Raw genomic sequence first — 8,460 nt, forward strand, 5'->3', positions numbered from 1 at the left:
TTCCACCTCAGACCAAGAGCAGACTCTATAAGAACATGGCTGCCCTCAATCAAATCACATCTTTGGATTAGGGAAAGAAACAGTGCTAAAAGAAGGGAAAGGGGATAGGTAACAGTAAGTGTCCACCCCTTTAGGAACATTTTTTGTGCTTATGGTAACCTACTTTTACCTGGAGGGGAAGGTGGAGGAAGGAGAGTTCACAGTATAACCTGGCTTAGGTCTTGCATGCCCTGGGAGGGGACCTGGTCCCCAGACTATTGTGTATAATAAGGGCACCACCTCAGTATACTCCTTCAGGGTCTATTCCCATTCATGGTCAATAGATCATAAGAATGAAGAGTTTTGTTTTATCCATTTTATGACTTCTGATCAATTCAACCAGCCCTGAAAATATAAGCTCTTCACTTAACTCGAAGCCCTTCCCCTTCTGGCCCCTGCTGCCCTCTCTGACTCCCTCCTGTTTCTTGATGCCTGAGTTCAGCCCTGCCTCCAGCACTACTGTCCCCTCTACCTGCAGCTCTCTGCTCTCAGATCCTGGTGAGGTTGGCTCCGGGGGAGGTAGAGCCAGCAGGGCTGCTGTGCAGACTTCTGCAGATTATACAATGCACAAAGGTGTGGGGCTAAGGGTGGAAATTCAGTTCTAGTGCTGCCACCAAGCTGTGTGCTCCAAGAAAGAGGAGCATTTCTCTTTGCCAAAGAGACTCTTGTAGCAAGTCCAGGGTCCTTGGGCTGCATCTGGCCAGAGAGAGATCTGTGTTCACTTGTACAAAAGTGGGACCATAAAGAAAGGTGGGACTGTAAAGAAAGCTGAGAGCTGAAGAATGGATGCTTTTGAACTGTGGTGTTGGAAAAGACTCTTGAAAGTCCCTTGGACTGCAAGGAGATCAAACCAGTCAATCTTAAAGGAAAGCAGTCCTGAATATTCATTGGAAGGACTGATGCTGAAGCTGAAACTCCAATATTTTGGCCACCTGATGCAAAGAACCAACTCATTGAAAAAGACCCTGATACTGGGAAAGATTGAAGGCAGGAGGAGAAGGGGATGACGGAGGAGAAGGGGATGACAGAAGATTAGATGGTTGGATGACATCACTGACTGGATGGACGTGAGTTTGAGCAAGTTCCAGGAGTTGGTGATAGACAGAGAAGCCTGGCATGCTGTAGCCCATGTGGTCGCAAAGAGGCAGACACAACTGAGTGACTGAACAAGCAAATAAAGCTGGTGGTAGCCCAGCACTTCCTCATCAGAGCTGGAAATTCTTCTCCTCTACTGGATAAAGGTGACTCCAGGGCTGAATTAACACTGAAGCTGAAAATCTTGCAAGTGACTGGAGGTGGAGAGGGCTCTGTGGCATGATCCTGAGAGGGAGTTCTAGCTCTCTGCCTCTGCCTTGTGTTGATGCTCTTGATTTAGATTCTTCTTCACATCTTGTATTTTTTTTTTTTTTTTTACATCTTGTATGTTTTTGTCTCACAAGTATATTCTGAGCCCTCATCCTGTGGCAGGAGGAGGGATCCATGGTGACCAGGCTCTGATCTTTGGGAATTTAAAGGGAAAGAGATACAAATCAGAAAATCACACTGACAACATTTTTTAAAGGATAATTTTTTAAAAATTTATTTGTTTATTTTTATTTTTGACTTCACTGGGTCTTCATTGCTACATGCAGGCTTTCTCTACTTGTGGCAAGTGGGGTCTATCCTTCAGTGAAATGTGCAGGGCTGTTGTGGCTTCTCTTGTTGTGGAGCACAGGCTCTAGGGTGTGTGGGCTCAGTAGTTGCAGCACTTGGCCTCAGTAGTTTCAGCTCAAGGGCTCTAGAGCGTGTGCTCAGTAGTTTTGGGGCTTTGTTGTCCCAAGGCATGTGGAATCTTCCCAGACCAGGGATTGAATCCATGTCGCCTACACCGGTAGGTGGGTTCTTAAAAACCTGACTGCCAGGCAAGCCCCATATCAACAACATTTACTATTAAAAGCCCAGGAAGGAGATAACGGTGGGACTTTGAGAGCTCATGGTAGGGGGAACTAAGTGGAGGCTGGGATGTTGGGAAGACTTCCTTGAGGAAGTGACTCAAGCTCCAAATGGAAGGATGGATGGGTAGGAGGTGACTGGGCAGACAAAGGATGAGACCTGATATGGAAGGTAACCTGGTCCAGAGGAGACAAGAACCATGGGCCCAGCTCGGAAAGCAGGTCACTCTAGTTCCCAAAGATGTTTCAAACAATGCTTCTGGGATTTTAAGAATATGACATTATTCATCACTGAAGTTCCATTTACAGATCATTCTGGTAAGTCATCTCTCAGGGACCATCGAGAGTGTGACTCAGTGGTGTGCTGGAGCAGCTCCCTTCCGCTCGCCAGAGCTGACTGTACACATCTCTTCCCAATTTCACATTCAGTGGCATAGCCTTAGTAGCTTGAAATTGGTCATGGTGGGAGTATTTACACCAGAGAAATTGGTGAACAAATTCAGGCTTTTTTTTCCCTGCAGAGCCCATGTTAAACAGTTACTAGTAGGGTACTGAGCATGAAGCACTTCTCACGGTCCTGGAGAGGTTACCCAATTCACAGAGCAGCATAAGTTTTCTTGAAAAGGTTGAATTTATGACAATGTGACATGGTAGCCTTTGGATTCTGCCGGAGAGAGCTGGGGAGTGACACTGCCGACCCACCAGAGGTATGATCTCTGCCACTCATTAAGGTTTCCTGGCAATTGGCTTTCATGAAACAGAACCTCAGAAGTTCTGTTACCTGAGGGTGATGGAGGTGGTCAGATTGGGACAGTCACATGCTTGCTGACTCCTTCCAGGGTCAGAGACTGTTACCAGGTCCAATAGCCAAATAGTTAAAGCGCCCCAGACCTCTGTCCTCCCCTCTTTGGACTAGCAGGTTGTTCATGACATAGGTCAGACACAAATTATGGGTGTAATTCAACCCCCTGCTTTCTGTCCCTGCAGTGGTGTGGGGAGGGCTTGATTCAGATCACAAGTCTCCTGAGAGCAGGGACTGACTTAGTCAGCCTTGTGTTCTTCACACTTCTGACCCCGTGCCTGCTACTCATCAGTCTTTCCCTAGATGCTGGCTTTTGAATCAATGTCCCCATGAAAGAGAACCCAGAAAGTCTACACAGCTAGATCCCCTGTTCACCCTAGGCCTTCATTGGTCCTTATGCTTGACTTTCTGGCAACTTCCATTAGCCTGCTGAACTCGGTTTGGGGGAACTCTGAGACACTGTCCCTCATCCTCCAAGACTGGTGGGCTGCCTGCACCATGCAGCGCTTTCCCCAGTTCCTGTCCTCCTAGGTTGTTCCATCACACCCCCTCTACTGTGAGTGTCTGCATCTCACGGCCCCAGCATAGTGTTAGGCACAAGTGAAAGTGAAAGTCACTCAGTCGTGTCTGACTCTTATGACCCCATGGACTATTTACAGTTCATGGAATCCTCCAGGCCAGAATTCTGGAGTGGGTAGCCTTTCCCTTCTCCAGGAGATCTTCCCAACCCAGGGATCAAACCCAGGTCTCCTGCATTGTGGGCAGATTCTTTACCAGCTGAGTCAAGCCCAAGAATACTAGAGTGGGTAGACTATCCCTTCTCCAGTGGATCTTTCAGACCCAGGAATTGAACTTGGCTCTCCTGCATTGAAGGCAGATTCTTTACCAACTGAGCTATCAGGGAAGCCCAAAGTTAGGCACAAAATCGGTACCCAATAAATATGAGGGGCTGAAGCTATTGCAAACAACTTAAATTTCAGGCAAGATGGGAGAATGCTGCACTTTACAAGTTCCTTCTGCATGCCAAGTATATGAAGGGCAGCAGAATACGCTACCCCAAAATATGCCACTGTGGCATAAGGATTATTTTGAACTGCAGGCAGTTGAGAAGTGGATATAAGAAAAGCTCTCGTTTGCTCCATAATTAACTAAAAGAAGGACAGAAGTTCAGAAAGGTGTCCCTTTCCCCCTCTCTACCAGAAGGAACTGAAGTTTATCACTGGAAATACCTCTAGATCCTTACCAGCTCAGAGATGGCACCAGAGGAATCTACCTAACAAACTTTACTAACAAGACTTTGTCTTTCATTGGTTCCTGCTCTGTATTTGCCTTTCCACAATTTGCTGCCGTAGAAATTTAATTTTCTTGTCACTTCTAAAGGTGTTGTTCTTTTGTTAAGATGTCACAGAGCCCAGCTGTAATCATCCCTTTGAGTTACCCATCACTGGGGCTCCCATGTGTATGTGCACTGCACATATTAATAAACTGTTTGTTTCTTTCTTATTAATCTGTCTTTTGTCAGCCTAATTTACAGGCTCCAGGTAGAGAACCTAAGAGTGTAGAGGGAAAAAGATTTTTTTCCTTCCCTAATATCATACACTTCCCTGGTTGCTCAGACAGTAAAGAATCTGCCTGTAACGCTGGAGATCTTCCCGACGCAGGTTCGATCCCTGCGTCTAGAAGATTCACTGAAGAAGGGAATAGCAACCCGCTCCAGTATTCTTGCCTGTGGAATCCCATGGACAGAGAAGCCTGGTGGGCTACAGTCAATGGGGTCACAAAGAGTCGGACACGACTGAGTGACTAATACACACAATATCATATATTCCTTATATTCTTTCTCTCTTTTAATCCTTACAACAACTCCATGAAGTAAATTCTGTTATTCCCGTTTTACAGAGAAGGAACTGAAGATCAGAGGTGTTAAGTAATTTACCCAAAGTCTCACAGCTCAACAGGATCTAGTACTCAGGTACAGATATGATTCTGCCTTCCACAGATTCTCTGCCTTCCACACACAGTGATTTATGGTGGGATGGAACCAGAGTACTCAACTGCAGCAATGAAAAACCGCTTAGTCTAAAGTATCCCTTTCTTTGCCTTTTTTCCTAGTCTCCAACATCAGGGCCTTCATTCCTAAGGGCCAGTTTGCCTACAGATTGATTTAATTTAAGCTTATGGGACATAAGATCTATTCCTGTTGCATTTCTCACAGTTTTTTCAGGGAACCTTTTGCTACATTTATTCCATTCCTCCAAGTCCTTTAGGTTTATGGAGAAGGAACATATAACAAGATGCTATTGGAGCCAGTAAATTCCTTCTGCTAAAACTCATGACCAGCGTGTCTTAGAGTGTAATGCCAGGACAACCTGCAGCAGAAATACCTGGGGGTTGGATAAGGGTCATTTTCTCAACTCTGCTTCATAGAGTACGTCTCTGTGTGGGAAACCGACATGTTAACCAGGCACCTCTGGTTAATTTTTTTTAGGAGCTTTAATTGCCAGAGATAAGCCCACAAATCTCGAGTGTAGAGCTAGAATTATTATAAAGTACGTACATTTTAACCTGAGTAAACCTTTGTAGCAATCAGTCAGATCAAGATAGAGGAGGAAGTTTCCCTCTACGTCATCCCAGAGGTAACTGCTGTTCTGAATATTACCATGGACTAGTTTTGCCTGTTTTTGAACCTCACAGATGTGGAATCATACTGTTGGGCTGTTGTGTCTGTTTTCTTTCACTTACATTGTTTTTGCAATTTATCCATGTTGCTATATGTGCCAGTAGTTTGTTTCTTTTTATTGTTGATAATATTCCATTGTATGAGCATGTCCTAATTTATCTTTTCTCTTATTAAAGATCACTTAGATTGTTTCCACTTTAGGGCTGTTATGGTTAACGTTGCTAGGAACATTCTTTTTTTCTTTTTTAGGTGTTTCATTTTTTTAACTTTTTATTTTATATCAGGGTATAGCCAATTAACAAACAGTGTTGTGATAGTTTCAGGTGAACAATGACGGGACTCAGCCATGCATATACATGTATTCATTCCCCCCCAAACTCCCTTCCCACCCCAGCTGCCACGTAACATTGAGCAGAGTTCCATGTGCTATGCAGTAGGTCCTTGTTGGTTATCCATTTTAAATATAGCAGTGTATAGGTGTCCATCCCAAACTCCCTAGTTATCCCTTCCCCTCATCCTTCACCTCAATCCCCCTGCCAAACATCAGTTCATTCTCTAAGTCTATGAGTCTATTTCTGTTTTGTAAGTTCATTCGTATCACTTCTTTTTGGATTCCACATATAAGGGATGTATGATAGTTCTCCTTCTGTCTGACTTACTTCACTCAGGATGACAATCTTTAAGTCTATCCATCTTGCTACAAATAGCATTATTTCATTCTTTTTAACGGCTGAGTAATATTCCATTGTATATTTGTACCACATCTTCTTTATATCCATTCCTCTGCTGAGGACGATTAGGTTGCTTCCATGTCTTGGCTATTTTAAAAAGTTCTACAGTGAACATTGGGGTGCATGTATCTTTTCAGATCATATTTTTCTTTGGATATATGCCCAGGAGTGGGATCACAGGTCATGTGGTAGCTCTATTTTAGTTTTTTAAGGAACCTCCATGCTGCCCTCTGGAATGGTTGTACCAATTTGCACTCCTACCAACAGTGTAGAAGGATTAGGAGCATTCTTGTACTTAGTCTTTTGATGAACACAGTCACTCATTTCTCTTTTTAGGTAATTGCCTAGGAGTGAAATGACTTCAGGCTTAAGGTTTGACTGTGAGAGGGAAATGGGAGTTGCCTTATAACTAGGAGCAAGAAGTGCAGCACTCGGCGGGATGTCGGCAATCACCATCGGAAAGGAACAAAGTGCCAGGCTGGGATCTCGGTTGCTGATTCTAGCTCATATATTTTTTCCTTTTTTAAGATTTTTTTTTATTGTGGACCACTTTTTAAAAAGTAGTATTTATGGAATTTGTTACAATGTATTGCTTCTGTTTTATGTTTTGGTTTCAGAAAAAAGCTAGAGTTAGGGTTAGGGTTTTTTATTGTGGACCACTTTTTAAAAAGTAGTATTTATGGAATTTGTTACAATGTATTGTTTCTGTTTTATGTTTTGGTTTCTTGGGGCATGTGGGATCTTAGCTCCCCAACCAGGGCTCGAACTTGTACCCCCTGCATTGGAAGGCGGATTCTTAACCACTGGACTTCCAGGGAAGTCCCCTGCAGCTCATGTATTTTTAATAGGCACTACTGCTCCCAAGGTGTTTTCTTAGGTGGAGGTGGGTGAGGGGCAAAGGTATGTGAAAAAAATCTTATATATTACAATGGTTCATGCCCTGAGATATGTTGATATACAGTCATATTATGCCAAGAAGGGCAATTAGGAAAAAAAATTGCCTGACAGGGTTCTTTAAGGGGTGATAATGAAAACAGCTTGGGAAACACTAGTCTAGCTGAATGAATACATTCTCCTGGCTCCAACATCTGGACTCTAAGGGGATTATCACTCTTTTTGGTCCAGAAAGGGAACTTGGGAATAAGTAACAGTATCCAGAGATGTTCACGGAATAACACAGCTAAATTCTTTTCTGTGTGTGTTGGGGGGGACTGGGACTTGTAGGTACAAGGAATATAACACTCTGAAAGGACAAGTGAAGAACCAGAGTCCATGAAGATCTTGCTGTAATCAACGCAGCAGCCAATTGGCCCGTGAGAGGAAAAGTTTATTTTATTAGCACCTCTGCTGAGGGAGGAAGTGATGAATGTCTCCACCAGCCCGCTGGGTGTCTTGTAAGATCAGATCTCGCCTGGAGGAAGCTCTGGAACCACAATACAGCCACCACAGTCGAGGCTTCCTCGGCCGCCAGCGCCCATTGTTCTCCTCTTGCTCATGCGTGATGTTTCCGCCCCAGCAGGCCTTCCCTGGTGAGCAAATGGAAAGAAAATAAAAAATCTGGAAAGAATGAATGCATCAGAGAGAAAGACACCATGCATCAAGCTGTGATGTTCACAGCCCCTCCAGTAGGCAGGAAGAAGGGGGGCTTGGAGGGAAGGAAGCCCCTGTGTTCTCCTTAACCCATGTTTTCTTTAACCCAGGTTTCTTGGGGCCGGGGGTGCTGCTCACCCCTACTTCTGAGGGGTGTGTGGGTAGTTGTGAGGAGTACCCCTGGGGCAGCGTAACTCCTAATCCAACCCCACTAAACCCCAACGCTGACTTCAGCCCTGAATTACTCACAATGGCAGTGTGGTAGGTACAGTGGCCAAACCCACCTGTCACCTGTGCGGTACTCGTGAGTTTCCTTCCTTTTCTTAAGCTCTCTGGGCCTCAGTCTCCTCGTCGCAAGATGAGGGTGGTAATGCTGGCCCCTCCCTCATCGTTATGAGGGTGAGACTAGTGAACATGTGTCAGGAGCTCAGAATACAGCTTGGCACAGTTTCCTCTATGAGCAGTGGCCTGAGGCTAACTCGCAGTCCTATGAATGGCTGCCCTCTTACTTATGATAACAGATGCCTGTCCTCAAGCTGCATCCACACTAGGGAGGAGACCACCTTCTAATTTCTTATTCAACTGCAAGACGACAGGCAAGTGTTACTTTAATAATTTTGCCAGCTCCTCTCTAGACTTCAGGCAGGGATATTGCTGCCCCCTTGGGGCTGTCATTTCTTGATCGGC

This window comes from Muntiacus reevesi, chromosome 3 (assembly GCF_963930625.1).
Source record: "Muntiacus reevesi chromosome 3, mMunRee1.1, whole genome shotgun sequence".
Taxonomy (NCBI): domain Eukaryota; kingdom Metazoa; phylum Chordata; class Mammalia; order Artiodactyla; family Cervidae; genus Muntiacus; species Muntiacus reevesi.